The sequence below is a fragment of the Piliocolobus tephrosceles genome, chromosome 13 (assembly GCF_002776525.5).
Source record: "Piliocolobus tephrosceles isolate RC106 chromosome 13, ASM277652v3, whole genome shotgun sequence".
NCBI lineage: Eukaryota > Metazoa > Chordata > Mammalia > Primates > Cercopithecidae > Piliocolobus > Piliocolobus tephrosceles.
The window spans coordinates 116,461,265-116,477,510 of NC_045446.1; the positions used below are offsets into that span (position 1 = coordinate 116,461,265).

The following is a 16,246-nucleotide window of genomic DNA, read 5'->3' on the forward strand; positions in this document are numbered from 1 at the left end:
CAGTCCGGGCGACAGAGCGAGACTCCGCCTCAAAAAAAAAAAAAAAAATTTTTTACTCTATATGTGGGGTGTTTTAGTAATACCTCATTGTTTTAATGTATATTGTTTTAATTTTTAATGAGATGGCAGACCTTTATATGTTTTTATTGGACATTTTGCTAATTTATTTTTTGAAGTATTTAGGTTCTTCATCATTTTCCATTTGGATATTGTTTTTCTTTTTGATACATATGAGTTTTTACTTATAGAATATGAGTCAGTGTGAATATTGTCTTTTACTTTATGGCTTGACTTTTCATTCATTTAATGATATTTTCTGAACAGAACTTAATTCTAATTAGCATATAATGATAATAAGATAACTATAATTTATCAGCTTTTCATTTATGACTAGTGCTTTTGTGTATTGAGAAAATTTTCTAGATCCTAAGTTTCATATTGTACTATAGATGTCACAGGTTTACAATTCACTTGAAATTTATTTGTGCAAATAAAGTGATGTTAGAGTCAACTTTCATTTTTTTTATGTAGATACCTGATTGAATAACACCACTTCCTAAAGAGTCAGTTCTTTTCTAATGGTCTGAAGTACTAGCATTATCATAAATCAGGTGTGGGTCTGAAATCAGATGCTCCATTATGTTCAATTTACCTATTAACCTATGCATGTGCCAATATTACACTCTTTTAAAACAACTGCAGTCTTCATATCTGATAGAGTAGGTCTTGCCATATTATTCTTCTTAAGATTACCTTAGCCATTGTTTTGCATTTCCAAGTGAATTTTAGAATTGGCTTAAAAATTTCTCCAAAATAACCTCTGGGTATTTTTATTAGAATTGTATTTGATGCATAAATCAATTTGGTAGACTTGATGTCCTCATAATATTGGATCTACCAAATCTTGAACATAGTGCATGCCTATACTTATTTAAGTATTCCTTAATTTCTTTCAATAATATTTTATATTTTTCTATGAAGGGATATTGAGCATACTTTGTTAAAGTCACATGCCGCATAAGGTTTAGGTCAATGACTGACCACATATACAACAGTGGTCTCTTAAGATTATAATCTGTATTTTTACTGTACATTTTCTATGTTTGATGCACAAATATTTATCACTGTGTTACAGCTGCCTACAGTATTTAGTATTGTAACATGCTAAACAGGTTTGCAGCCTTGGAAGAGCAATAGCCGCTACCATACAGCCTAGGTGTGTAGCAGGCTATACCATCTCGGTCTGTGTAAGTATACTCTGTGATGTTTGCACAATGACAAAATCGCCTGATGCATTTCTCAGAACATAATCTCATCATCAAACAACCACATGACTACATATATATGCTTGTGTTTTCCAGTGCTATGGCATTATATTATCCAAAATAGGTACCTTAAAATTAATAGACCAATAATATTCAAAATAAACAAATAGAAAAAAACAAAGACAGCAAATAAATATCACCCAAAAAAAGGCTTGAAGACCAATTTGAATATCTGAAAACAAGAATTTAAGGTAATTTTCATTAAAAAAACAAGAATGATATTACATACTGGTAAAATTCACTATGTGAGGATAAGGAATATTAATCATAAATACATATGGACCTTCCCATACAATCCCTAAATATATTAAAACACAGCTACCAGAACCAAAATGAGAAAAAACTGAATCAAAAATTTTAGATGGAGTTTGAACATAACCTGTTCAGAAACTGATGGAACAAATGGGAAAAACATAAGTAGTGAATTAAACACATAAACACATGTATAAATTTCAAGCTACTACACGTAGAATTCTATACCTAACAGATGGAAAGGATACTTTCTTTTCCCCCGAAGTACATATGTAATATTTATAAAAATAAACCATGGATTAGACCTTATGAACAGTATAAGGAATTCCAAATGTGCAATGCATACAGAATATCTTCTCCAATGATAATGCAATAAAATTAAAATGTAGTAACAAAAGGAGGATCATAAAAAATCCATGAGTTTATACTTCAACTTCTGAGTGAAACGTAGTAACAAAGACTGAATTTACTCTTTCACCTGAAGTAATTAAAGAAATGAGGAAGGTAGTTTTTTTAAAAAAAGTTCTCAAACCAGTGAACATCAGGTGACAAAGAGCAGTGATCTCTTAGAGATGGCAAACAATTGAGGAGAGTGTTATGATTGTCCCAGCTTCCAACCTGGACCAAGTTTCCAGGAGGTATCACCAAATGTGGTCCAGGAGTCTCCTTGGGTTGAGGAGATGAATACAGGATTCCAAAGACACCAAGGAAGTTAGGGAAATAGTGATAAAAATGTTCCAAATTTGATATAGATTATAAACCCACAGATCCAGGAAGCTCACGAATCCCCAAGCACAAGAAACATAAAAGAAGCTACAGCAAGGTGCATAAAAATCAATTTGCTTAAAATCAGTGATAAAGAGAAAATCTTACAAGTAGCCAGAGGAAGAAAAGATACATTATGTATAGATGAACAAACAAAAAGATAGCATATTTCTCATGGGAAACAATGTAAGCCAGACAGTGGAACATCTTTAAAGTACTAAAAATAAAAACAAGAGAAAACAGAAACCAAAAACCCCTGTTAATTCAGAATTCTTTACTGTATGGCATTATCTTTCCATAATTAAGGTAAGATAAAGGCATTTTCAGATGTATAAAAGCTGAAAGAACTCATCACCAGCAGACCTACATTATAAGAAATGATAAAGGAAGACAAAAATGACACTGAGTAGTAATATGGAACCATAAAAAATGTAAAAATGGTAATACTGTAGTTAAATATAAAGAAGCCTTTCTTATTTAAGTCTCTTTAAAATATAATTGAATGTTTAAAGAAAGTAAACATGTATTGTGAGCTTTCTCAAATATGCAGAAAAAAAAATACATGACAACAAAAGCTTAAAAGTAGGGACTAGAAATGGGAGCACACAGTTGTAAGTTACTGATACTGGATATGAAGTATGTTGCTTGAAGGTAGAATCTGATAAGTTAAAAATGTGTATCAGAAACCCTAATTATAAGAGAAAGAGCTGTAGCTGGTAAACAAACCAAAGGGGAATCATAAAAATATATTTAATTAATACAAAACAATGCAGAAAAGGAGGATAAAAGAAAACTAAAAAAATTAGAAAAATAGAAAATAAACAGCAAGATGGTAGGTTTAAACTCAACCATCTATATCACATTAAGTGTAAATAGTTGAAATGCCCCAATGAAAAGGTAGAGATTGTTAGGTTGGATAAGAAAGCAATATGTAACTACAGTTGACCCCTGAACATCATGGCTTTGAACTTCATGGGTTAACTTATACATAGATTTGCCTTTGCCTCTGCCACCCCGAAACAGCAAGACAAACCCCTCCTCCTCCTCCTTCTCAGCCTGCTCAACATGAAGACAAGGATGAAGATCTCTATGCTGATAAACTTTCACTTAATAGTAAATATTTTTTGCCTTATGATTTTCCTAATAACATTTTCTTTTCTCTATCTTGCTTTATTGTAAAAATATAGTATGTCACACATACAACACACAAAATATGTGCTAATCAGCTTTTTATGTTATCAGTAAAGTTTTGATCAAGAGTCGGCTGTTAGTAGGTAAGTTTTAGGGGAGTCAATAGTTATACACAAATTTTTGACTGCGCAGAGATTGGCACCCTTAATACCCACGTTGTTCAAGGGTCAGTTGTACTTGCTGTCCAGAAATCCACTTTAAATGTAAAGACACAGTAAGTTAAAAGTGAAAGCATGGGAAAGGTAACCACATTAATGCTAATCAAAAGAAAGCTGGAGTGGCTATTTTAATGTCTAATAAAGTAGATTTTTATGACAAAATTATTACCTTAGATGAAGGAGATCATTGCATGATGATAAAGGGTAGATTTCTCAGAGAACATAACCCTAATTTTTTTTTTTTTTTTGCCAAGTAACTGTTATAAAATACATGAAGCAAAACTAATGAGAAATGGTAAAAAAAAATAAGTTTTACTTGGATATTTCAACATCTCCTCTCAAGAACTGATAGAACAAGCAAGCAACAAAGAAGAAAGACGGTCTATAGAAAACTTAAAAAACACTATCAACCAACTTGACTTAAGTGACAGTCATACAATAATTCTCCCCCAAAAAGAATACCCAGATTTTTCCTTAGACATAGAATATTAACCACTATAGACCATATTCTAGCCTGACTGTCAACAAACTATGGCCCACAGGCCAAATCTGGCTCTCTCTTTTTTTGTAAATGAAGTTTTATGAGAATACAACCATGCATATTGGTTATGTATTGTCTATAGCCACCATGGCAGACTTGAATATTTGTGACAGAGGTTGTACAATGAATTATGTGGTGTCTAACCCTTTACAGAGAAAATTTGTTGACCTCGGTTTTAGGCCAGAGAACAAGTCTCAACATCAAAAGCACAATCCATAAGAATAAATTGATAAATGGGACTTCATCAAAATTAAAAACTTAGGCTCTTTACATGACACTATTATGATGAGAAGACAAGCCACAGACTAGGACAAAGTCCTGGCAAACAACGTGTTTGATAAAGGACTTATAGCCATGAGTTGTGAAAGGCACTCAAACTCAATAATAAAAACAGTCAACCATAAAATGGATAAAGGATGTATGAATGACAAGAACATGAAAAAATGATGAACATCACCACTTATTAGGGAAATGCAAAATAAAAGCATTAGCATATCATTACAATCTCTTAGAATAACTAAAATTAAAGACTGATCATATCAAATATTGGCAAGGATGTGTAATAACTGGAATACTCATAGATTGCTGACAGAAATAAGACAGTACAAAGACTTTGAAAAAGAATTTGGCAGTTTCTTTAAAAAGATAAACATACAGCCACCATTCAACCCATTTCATACGGTTTGGATCTGTGTCCCCACCCAAATTTCATGTTGAATTATAATCCCCAAAATTGGAAGTGAGGCCTGGTGGGAAGGTGATTGGATCATGAGGGTGGTTTCACATGAATGATCTAGCACCATTGCCTTGGTGCTGTTCTCATGATAGTGAGTGAGTTCTCACTAAATCTGGTTGTTTTAGAGCATGTGGCACCTCTCTTCTCTCTCTCTTCCTTCTGTTCTGGCTACCTAAGACATACTTGTTTCTCCTTCACCCCCGACTATCCTCGTAAGTTTTCTAAGGCCTCTCCAGAAACCAAACTGATTTCAGCATCATGCTTCCTAGACAGCCCGCAGAACTGTGAGGCAAGTAAACCTCTTTTCTGTATAAATCACCCAATCTCAGGTATTTCTTTATAGCAATGCAAGAAAGAAATAATATACCAGTCTTTAATGCTATTGATATATGCAACAAAAATAAAAAAGAATAAGCAAAGATGGGTATGCAAATATCCACAGAAGCCTTATTTATAGTTTCCCCAAACTGAAAACAACTGAAATATGTATCAATAGTGAATAGATAAATTAATTGTGCTATATCCATGCACTGGAATATTACTCAGCAATAAGAATGAATGACTGATACATGCAATTGCATGGATAAATCTCAAAATAATTATGCCTAAAGAATACCATCAAAACAAGATTACACACTGTACGATTCCACATATGTAAAATTTTAGGAAACATAAACTAACATATAGTGACTAACACAGACCATTGGTTGTGTAAAGTTGGTGGAAGTGTGGAAAGGGAGAAAGGAATTACAACGGACATAAGAAAATGTTTGGAATTGATAGATATGCTTATCATCTTCTTTGAAAGAAAAAATACCGAGTTTAACAATGAAGTCATTACATATCAGCCCCAGCCAAACTGAGCACCAAAGTTGCCCTAAATATACATGGTGGTTGTTTGCGTATATGCCTCTGTATAATGCTAGTTTTTTTTTACCTGGAATGATGACTGTACCCCAATCATTGCACATGAAAAAGTACCAATTTTTACAAAATTGACACTGAATACTGAATGTGTTATTTTGAGCTTATTTAAAACTCCATTTTTTTTTCTTTTTTAGCACATCAAATGCGACTTTTACTTCATTGTTAATATTATGATCCACTTTTAAACTGTAAGGTGTTTGAGGGCTTACACGACTATGTTTTTTAAGGTTTTGTATCCTCACAATCTCTAGCACAACAAGTGTCCATTAATATTTACTGAACAAATGGAGGAATTAATGTACAAGTGAAAACTTCAAGGTGGATACTACGTGAGTGCCTGGTCTAAATGTTATGCAATGTCACAATTTCAACGGGAAATCTAATTAAATATCCTTTAACACTTTTTACCATCTCTAAAATAGTAAATTTATATGAGAATTTTGAATTTCTTCTTTTATAATATTATTCATTTTAATGAAAATTATCTCTAAAGTCAATTTCTATTATTAACATTCTATTATCTTGTTATTCTATTGACAATTAAAACATATTCCTCTACTGAGTTCCCCATTGGTCCTTTTTTTTTTTTTGAGACGGAGTCTTGCTCTGTCCCCAGGGCTGGAGTGCAGTGGCCAGATCTCAGCTCACTGCAAGCTCCGCCTCCCGGGTTTACGCCATTCTCCTGCCTCAGCCTCCAGAGTAGCTGGGACTACAGGCAGCCCCCACCTCGCCCGGCTAGTTTTTTGTATTTTTTTTTTAGTAGAGACAGGGTTTCACCATGTTAGCCAGGATGGTCTCGGCCTCCCAAAGTGCTGGGATTACAGGCTTGAGCCACCGCTCCCGGCCTCCCCATTGGTCCTTATACAGAGTATCCCAAGAAACACTCGGGGGAGGAGGATTGTTCATGAAAATAAAGTGATACATGGAATAGTTTTTTTTTTTAATAAAAAGCATTTAAAATATATATGTATAAAAATATTTAAAACGTTTATATTCTTGTTTGTTTTACTGTGCAACAGTCTGCCTTGTAAGCAATGAGGTGCTATCATGAAGAATGTCAAGATGTTGCATGATTGATCATCTGATGCATGAGTAAATGACATTCAGTTTGTGCATTGATGCATAGGCAGCATTTACAAACTAACTATCATTTTGATGTATGTGGTCTATTTTGTCTTTGCTGGTCTATCTTATATATCTTGTCTTTTTTTTGAACACATATTGTGACATTTTATTATCTTGTTTATTCTTGTTTTTAATAAAATGTTTTCTCTAATTTGGATTTTTTCTATTACAAAATAAAAAAACACATAAATCAAGTTGTTATGACTACTCACTGTAATTAAGTAATATGTGATGCTGTTTCTTGCTGTCTACTTTCATTCATTTGCACATTATATCTTATGATCTTTTGTTGGTGTTACATCAATACATTTTAATTTTTAATCAATTCAATGTTCAAAAGTTTGGGAAATGCTGACTTAGTCAAATAATTATTTGTGTGACGCTTTGATTAATGTTTCCATCTCTCATGAAAATAAGTTTCTAAACAGGCTGATGCCTATTTATTCTAACTGTTATATATCTAGTACTTAGCTCAGTTTCTCACACATGAAAGCATGGAAATAAAACTGTGTATTGATAGTTATACAATCAGGTAAGTTAGCAAGGATTCCCACTATGCACGAAGCCTCACGAGGGATTAGGAAACAAGTCCTTCTTCTTTCACTGGCATGTTATTACCACTAGGCCTGGGCTGTTCCAATTTCAGCCAGCCATTTATCTCTGTATTCTATATGGAATTACCTGTTTCCACTAATTGAATATGTTATCTCTTTTTCTGCCTTGGTCTTTTATGGCAAACCTTTCTTTCCTGGAAAGGAAATGTTTGATTTACCTGGTTGTGAAAAACCTACTTTTAGTGACTTGTGGAATTTAAGCTCACTATTAATGTAGCCTGTTCCTGTATTTGTAAATGTCATATTATCTTTCTAGAATATTTAAATTTGTATTTAAATCGAACATGTCCTTAAGCATTGTCATACAGAAGTTGTTCTACAACTTTGAGTACAGATGAATGAGATTTGCGCCCATATACATTGGTACTTTTAGATTTTAAACTGCTTCATTTGTCATTTTATGGGTGACAACTTCTGTCATATTGTATTCATTAGTAGTGAGTCACTCAGTTCAGTCCCCATTCAAGGGGAAGGGAATTTGTCTCTATCTTTTGAAGGATGTAGTGTAAAAGAATTTTTGGACTTAGGTATTTTAAAGCCACCACATAGAGACACTCACAAAAATCAGTATTGTTAAGTACAATACTCCATTTCTAAAACAACTACAGAATACTATAGGAATGGAACAGTAATAAAACAAGAAAGAAAACTCCTAAAAATTAAGAGAAAAATTAATAATACGATTTCCAAAATATACACATAGAAATCTAACAGAAAGGGTAAAACATAAAATTTGTTGTTAGAATTTATTATAAAAACCAATAAAGATAATTTTGGGAAGCAAGGAATATGGATATAGATCATCAATAATGAAGATCCAACATTCACCCAATAGAAATTGCAAAATAGAAAAAGAGAGGATTGGCAATCATTGACAAACAAGGAGGAAGTAGAAGAGGAGGAAGAAGGAAAAAGAAATGAAAAGAGAAAAAAGAAGAAAAAGAAAAAATTTTCCCAGATCCAATAAGTTGAGTTTTCATTAGCAACCCTAAGTGCTAGAAGATAATATGACAAATGGCTTCTAAAATTTGAATTAAAATGACCAAACAAAATACCACTGCAAGAAAAACTTCCTATTGAATGGAAAACAAATATTTTTTAAGACATGTGAGGACAAAGAACTTCTATCTTTCACAAAAGCAGGGTTAGGGAATGAATATTACATACTGGAACAGAAGAATTGATGACTCTGGCCAAAAGTCTCCAGAGGAAAAATGGGGGAAATTATACAAATATCAACATAAAAAGGCAACTGAGAATTCCCCTTTTACTAATGCAGACTAGATAGCTTAGACCATCCCTTCCACTGAAAACAATCTAAAAATCTGGGAGAAAAATCTGTCTGAAGGATTGAGATTTAACAAGGCAGCAAAAAAGTAGTAAGCCAAAAATCTTTAATAAAAAACAGAGAAGGAGCTTTTAACCTTAGGGACATCATGGATTCGGAAAACATAGTGGGGCAAAGCTGTTAGTAGACTCAAATGACTTGGGAGCAGATACAGACAATCTCCGATTTACAATGGTTTGACAAACAAATTTTTGAATTATAATGGTGCAAAAGTGATATGCATTCAGTAGAAATAGTACTTTGAGTTCCTATACAACCATTCTGTTTTTTCCTTTCAGTACAGTAGTCAATTAATTCCATGAGATATTCAACACTATACTATAACATAGGCTTTGTTTCAAAGAATTTTGCTCATTTATATGTTAATATAAGTGTTCTGACTACCTGTAAGTTAGGCAGGACTGTGCTGTGATGTTTGATGATTTAATACCACTTCATGGTATTAAATGCATTTTTGACTTGCAATATTTTAAATTTAGAGTGGGTTTATTGGGTTGTAATCCCATCATAAATTGATGAGCGTCTCTACTGGAGTTCACAACCTGCAAACACAGGAGCTTTGGCAAAGCCCTTATGCTTTTGGTTGAGGCTTGGAAGGATGATATGCTAAGATTAAGGGTAAATTCTAAATTAATAAACCTCTACATGGACTGATGCCTCGCTTTTAATCAAATAAATCTCTTGTTGGATTATAGGGGTTTGGAATTGTTATTTCCCTAGTTACTTATCAGAAGAAAATGTTCTGAGGAAAGGTAATATTATTTTAGAATGCAAATATCTCTATGATTTTTATATGCAATGTTCAATATACAGTCAAATATAATCAGAAATGTAAGAACACAATTAAAAAACAAGAGAAACAATAGACAATTTTAAAAATACAAGGGATCAAGTTAATAAAATTATCAACTTTAAAATGAAAATGTTTAGTATGTTGAAAGAAGTAACACATAAGATTAAAAATTTCAGGCAAGAACTGAAATATACAAAAATGAATTACAATGATGTTCTAGGACTGAATAATCAATAACAAACTCAATAAATGTATATTTTAAAACAGAATAGATTCACCTACGTTTTTTAGCCTGTCCCATTCACTAAATTCCTTTCTTTTGGAACTACAAATACATACATTTTAGACTTTTTTTCCACCATAGCCTTGTATCTCTTATCTTTCTTTTTTTGTGTGTTTCAATTTGATACTTTCTTCAGATCTGTCTTCTAGTTTACTCATCCTCTCTTCCACTGTATCTAATATGCTTTAAAATTGTCAATATTCGTGTCTGATGAGAAGTCAATGATGCTGAAAGGAATGAAAAGTGTGATAATGGTCTATATGAGAGTGAATCTAAATAACTATTTATTTTAGATAATAATAAGATAATGTCTAAGGAAGTCACACACATTTATAATAAAAAAGACACGAAAACAATAGAAAATAGGCAGACATTAGAAGAGTGTTAAATGTTCTAAGGTTCTAACATTAGCCAAGAATAGATAGAATTATTAATTCACATTAGGCTTTTGATATATCAAGGACACATGTTGTAGTCTCTAGCATAACCACTGAAAGAGCAGTGAAATAATGTATAGCTATTAAAATAATAAAGGGAAATAAAATACTAAAAAATAGTTAATGTAGAAAAAAACCTAAATTTAATCTAAGTGATTTATTTTAAAAGGAAATAATCTACAAAGTAAAAGAGAAAACAGAACAGGTGAGACAAATAAAAAAGCACAATGGTATATTTAAGGCCAAATATTTCATTAACATCGAAAGTAAAATAACTAAATACTCTAATTAAAAGACAATGACTGTTATACCTAATTAAAAGTAAAACAACCTAAACTGATACCGTTCCACAACTGTTATACATTAAAAACAATAACAACAGCATCAACTGCTAAAAGAAACATAACTCGTGTAACAGCACTCAAAGACTGAAAATAAAAGATGTAAAAATATATATATTACATCCAACACTAACCAAGCAAAAGTTGGTATAACCATTTATTAACAAGGCAGAATATTTTAAATGAAATAAATTTTCTAGAGATAAATAGAAACACTTTATAATGATAAAGAATTGTTTTCTTTCTTTTCCTTCTTTTTAAAAATGAAAGTTTTTTTTTTAATTTGGAAAAAAAGATAGCCAATGTCTATGCAGATTGAAAATCTTATGGAAAGACTGACTTTAAATGTCAGATACTCAGATAAGTGTTTCATACAAGAAGATTTTAGGCCAGGCTTGGAGGCTCACAGCTGTAATCACAGCACTTTGGGAGGCATAGGCGGGCAGATCACAAGGTCAGGAGATCGAGACCATCCTGGCTAAAATGGTGAAACCCTGTCTCTACTAAAAATACAAAAAATTAGCTGGGCTTAGAGGCGGGCGTCTGTGGTCCCAGCTACTCTGGAGGCTGAGGCAGGAGAATGGCGTGAACCCGGGAGGCGGAACTTGCACTGAGCCGAGATCACGCCACTGCACTTGAGACCAGGCGACAGAGCGAGACTCCATCTCCAAAAAAAAAAAAAAAAAAGGAAGATTGGAAATTTTCCCTACAATTATGCTTTCTGAAGGTATTTTTATATTTGATATTTTAGCACTTAAATTAATTCTGTTTTAAAGTTGAAATCTAGAATTCTTGTATCTTTGAAAGTTCTGAAGGCCACTTTGCTTTGCTACCTCAACAGCGCTATCATTCAGGGTGCCTGACGTTCCTTATTGCATTGCTGTGGTGTTTAGATAGCCCCCTCTGCCACTGAGAGCAGTGCAAGCAAGTTACATCCTCGTGTTTTGTTCTTGTGTTAATTTCTGACCAATTTCTTCCCAGGAAGAAGCTATACGTTTTTAAATTCTATTTTTAATTGAAATTTGCATTGATGTAATTGTAGATTCACATATAGTTGTAAAAGATAATACAGAGAGATCCCTTGCCTAATTTTTTTCCCATAAGAACATCTTGCAAAATTATACTATAGTATAACAACCAGGAGATATATATTTATGTGTGTGTGTGTGTGTGTATATATATATATATATATTTTTTTTTTTTTCAGATGGAGTCTCACTCTGTTGCGCAGGATGCAATGCAGTGACATGATCTCGGCTCACTGCAACCTCTGCCAACTGGGTTCAAGCAATTCTCCTGCCTCTCAGCCTCCTGAGTAGCTGGGATTCCAGGTACATACCACCACACTTGGCTAATTTTTGTATTTTTAGTAGAGATGGGGTTTCAACATGTTGTGTTGGCCAGGCTGGTCTTGAACTCCTGACCTCAAGTGATCCATCAGCCTTGGCCTCCCAAAGTGCTGGGATTATAGGAATGAGCCACCATGCCCAGCCACAACCTGATTGTTGACACTGATACAATCCATTGATCTTATTTCAGATTTCCCATTTTCCTTGTACTCATGTGTTTATGTGTGTGTGTGTGTGCACCTGTGTATTTGGTTCTACATAATTTTAACAGCTGTAGGTTCATGTATCCAACACCACAATCATTTTAGTTAGCTTGGATTGCTATATCAAAGACCACGAACTGGGTAGTTTAAACAACTAATGTTGGGGCCCGTGCCGGGGGTGGTGGAGAATGAACAGACACAAGAGACAAAGACAAACAGAGAACATGGCGGCCGCGCCTAGAGCCTCCGCCTCACTTTATTTATACTCCATAAACCCCACGTCAGCAGAACTAACACAATGCAAAACAAACTTTCTGCACCCAGATGTAACCTTCTGCTTAGTTGTCTCTAAACTTTTTCTTATTTGTCCGCCTTCTTGGCGCCTACTAGAGTTCATTAAAAGTTCAACTAGAGATAGTGTCCTTGACTACTGGAGTTCATTAAAAGTGCAACTAGCTAGAGATACTGTCCTTGAGCCTTATTTATTCTTAGCATATTATTTTCAATGGCCCCTGCAACTAATATGTATTTCTCATGGTTCTGAATCCTGGAAGTGCAAAATCAAAGTGCTGATGGATTTGGTTCCTGGTTGTGACTCTCTTCCTGGTGGCCAATGGCCATATTTTTGCTGTATCTTTATATGGGAGAGAGAGAAAGAGCTCTGGTCTCTTCTTATAAGGGCACTAATCCCTTCATGGGGACTCCCCTTTCAAGACCTCATCTAAATTGAATTACTTCCCAAAGGCCCTGCCTCCGAATGCCATTCTTATTGGAGACAAGGGTTTCAACATACTAATTTTGGGGGGACGATATAAACATGAAATCCATAACAGCAAAGATTCAAAACTCCTCTATCAACACAAGAATGCTCTTTTATAACCACCCACCTGCCTCCCATCCCGATCTCTAACTTCTGGCAAGCACACATCTATTTTCCATGTTCATATTATTTTTATTTCAAAAAGTTGTATCAATGGATCAATGTAACATTTGGATATTGGCTTTTTCCCCTCAACATAATTCTCCAGATATTTATTTGTTGTGTTTATCAACAGTTGGTTACTTCTAATTTCATGGAACAATATTCCATGGTGCATATATACCACAGTTCATTTAACCGTTCTCCCAGTGAAGGTCATCTGGGCTATTTCTAGTTTTTAGTTACTATGAATAAAGCTCATATGATCAGTCATGTATAGGTTTTTGTGTGAAAATGTTTTCATTTCTCTGGGATAAGTGTTCAAGAAAGTAATTGCTGGGCCATATAGTAATTGAATGTTTAATTTCATAAGAAACAGCCAAAATATTTTCTAGAGTGGCTGTACCATTTTATATTCACATCAGCAAAGTATGAATGATCCTATTTCTCTTCAAACCTGTCAGCATGTGCTGTTTTCATATTTTTGTTTTAGACATTCTGATGGGTGTATAGTGATATCTCTTTCTGGTTTTAATTTACATTTCCCTGATGGCCGACAGGTAGAACATCTTTCCATGTGTTGTCATCTTTATATCCTTCTAAATCTAGAAGGATTTGAAATCTAGAAATTAGAAATCTAGAATGTTGAAATCTAGAATTCCTGTCTTTCGCCAATTTTCTAATTTTTAAATTTAGAGTTTTCAAAGTTTTAAAAAATGTATTCTAGATATTATTCCTTTGTTGGATATTTGGTTTACAAATATTTTCTTTGTTTCTCACTTATCTTTTAAGACTTTTCACATGAGTTATCGCAGAACAAAAGTTTTAATTTTGATGAGGTTTAAATGATCATTTTTTCCTTTAACAGATTACACTTTCGGTGTCGTGACTAAGAACTCTTTGCTGACCTCTGGATCCTGAAGATTTTCTCTTAAATTTTTTTTTTCCTAAGGTTTTATAGTTTTATTTTTTCATTTAAGTTACATCCATTTGAATTAATTTTTATCTGAAAAATACTGTTTTTCTTTCACTGTAGGCCTGTCTCTGTATAAATTCAATTTGAAAACATGGCAATATGTATCTTTCATTTTCAAATGAACAAGCTCATAAATACAAAAATTAAAGGCATAACAAGAAAATAAGATGTTTTGGCCGGGCGCAGTGGCTCACGCCTGTAATCCCAGCACTTTGGGAGGCCGAGACGGGCAGATCACGAGGTCAGGAGATCGAGACCATCCTGGCTAACCCGGTGAAACCTCGTCTGTACTAAAAATGAAAAAAAAAATTAGCCAGGCGAGATGGCGGCCGCCTGTAGTCCCAGCTACTCGGGAGGCTGAGGCAGAATGGCGGGAACCCGGGAGGCGGAGCTTGCAGTGAGCTGAGACTGCACTCCAGCCTGGGCGACAGAGCGAGACTCCATCTCAATAAAAAAAAAAAAAAAAAAAAAAGGATATTTTATGTCCTTTGATACCTTTGTTTTCTGCTGTGGTAATTGTCAAAAATACTAAGTACCTAGGACTTTCCTTTCTAAAATCTTCACTTTCTTTAAAGTCTATCTCTGAGTTCCATTTTCTTGAGGAAGTGTTCCATGACCACCTCTCCTAATGTTTCTTCTCTAATGTTCCATAGCATTCATTTGTACGGTTAGTTTTACAGGCAGCTATATTCTAGTATTTTTCTGATTCTTGTAATACATTATATTCTCTTCTTCAGCAGGGCCCTTGCATATACTGTTACTCTACACCCTTCAGCTGGTTGCCTCTTTCCTATCCTTCAGTTTTTCAGTTCAAATGTTATTTTTTTAGCATGAATTAAGTACCCTAATCTTAATCTTTCATAGAGCTGGTATTTAGTATGGTTGTTAATTAGGATTTATTGATTTGCTTTATGCGACCACCAGAGCCGGCGCCAGAGAAAAAGGCAAGTAAGCAAGATAAAAAGGGAACTTTAGTATGTAGCCAATGTAAAGAAAGAGGAGGCGAGGCTCACCGGTCTCCGGCGTTCTCCCGCGAGGTTCCTCAGTCCGCATATGAGGCTGGGCCCTTGAAGTTCCTGCCGCGCGCCTGCCGAGAGCGGCTTTTATGTCTTGGGCCTGGGAGTGGGCGGGCGGTAGGCAGGATGTGGGCGGGTCGAGGGCCGTGCCGTGGGCGCCGCCAGATAGGTTTTGGTTTCCTCCGTCGGACGACATGCTGCGCCTGCGCAGTTGACCTGTGCGTGTCCCCGGCGCGGGAAAGTTGGCGATAAAGAACCCGGAAGTACGCCATGTTAGTCGTCTTTGTTCTCTCCCGACACCCCACGTCCAGTCATTTATTTGTGTGAGTATTTGACTTTTCCACTAGACTATAACATTTGTGAGGAAGGTGCTATTTGCTTTTAGTCACCCTTGTGTGTTTTATTTATAGTACAATGCCTGGTCAGTGATTGAGGCTCAATAAATGCATCTTGAAAAAAAAATAAGCGAATTTTTGATTTGTAAATTTCAAAAGGCAGGGGCTGTAACTTACAACTTAACTCTGCATAGAACCTAAATGCCAGAGAGACTTAATGCTTGATATCCAGAGAAGAAAGCTGAGTATTTAATTTATCTATACAAGAAAGTGATTAGGAGAATAGCAATATCTACCCAGATAATTTTTACTGGGAAGAGAGGGAAAGTACAGAAAACGTTTCTTGAAACAGTCATGTAATTAGAGTTAAATAGCGATCATAATTTAAGCAATCAGAGTAATTACTTAAATTGTTTATTTCCTTTTGAATTGTAGAGTCATTGCTAACAAAACCTCTTACTGTATTTTTTATATAGTAAAATAAAATTCATTAAGAAATATAGGTATGGGCAGGGAAAGGAGGCTATTAGTGGCCGAATTTGTTCCAGAGCACTTTCTAAAGACTAAATAAAATTGTGCTGGCCTATTTATGAGTTAAAAATACACACTATC

General features: G+C 34.4%; 1 long non-coding RNA gene across 1 annotated transcript; it reads left to right on the forward strand.

The window, feature by feature from the left end:
• Nucleotides 1-12,043: 12,043 nt before the first annotated feature.
• On the forward strand, nucleotides 12,044-14,449 carry LOC111540321. Its single transcript, XR_002730946.2, has 2 exons — nucleotides 12,044-12,167; nucleotides 14,176-14,449. It is a non-coding gene; the product is annotated as an uncharacterized LOC111540321 (long non-coding RNA).
• Nucleotides 14,450-16,246: the final 1,797 nt, after the last annotated feature.